General features: G+C 30.4%; 1 protein-coding gene across 2 annotated transcripts in view; it reads left to right on the top strand.

Annotated features, from left to right (window-relative positions):
* Window positions 1-202: 202 nt before the first annotated feature.
* Window positions 203-316, top strand: part of LOC119586075 — a gene marked incomplete in the record, with an annotated part of 15749 nt that continues 15635 nt past the window's right edge. Inside the window, 1 exon segment of one of the 2 annotated variants that reach the window (XM_037934774.1) lies at window positions 203-293. 2 annotated transcript variants of the gene reach the window in all.

Here is a 316-nt window from a genome sequence, read left to right as displayed (position 1 = left end):
TTTAATGATAAATCATACTTTTATATGGTATTTTAAATTAGTTACTTCAAATGTATTAATGGGAAGAATACCACATGAATAAAGAAATTAGAGAGAGAAATAAATCTAATTGGAAGTGCTCCTCATCAGTCATACTTATCAGTCGTTTTTCTGATGACCTGTATATTAATTGGGTTTATTTCATAAATGTCATATACGTACGAATTAATATAAATACTCGAGGATAAGAGAGTCACTTCATAGCGAATACCCACACTGGTCGTGCTAGCTGCAGATTATTTTTCCAAGGCAAGGTATTTAAAGATTCGATTTGTAA

This window comes from Penaeus monodon, chromosome 20 (assembly GCF_015228065.2).
Source record: "Penaeus monodon isolate SGIC_2016 chromosome 20, NSTDA_Pmon_1, whole genome shotgun sequence".
In the NCBI taxonomy this organism is placed as follows: domain Eukaryota; kingdom Metazoa; phylum Arthropoda; class Malacostraca; order Decapoda; family Penaeidae; genus Penaeus; species Penaeus monodon.
This window is presented reverse-complemented; position numbering and strand designations above follow the sequence as displayed.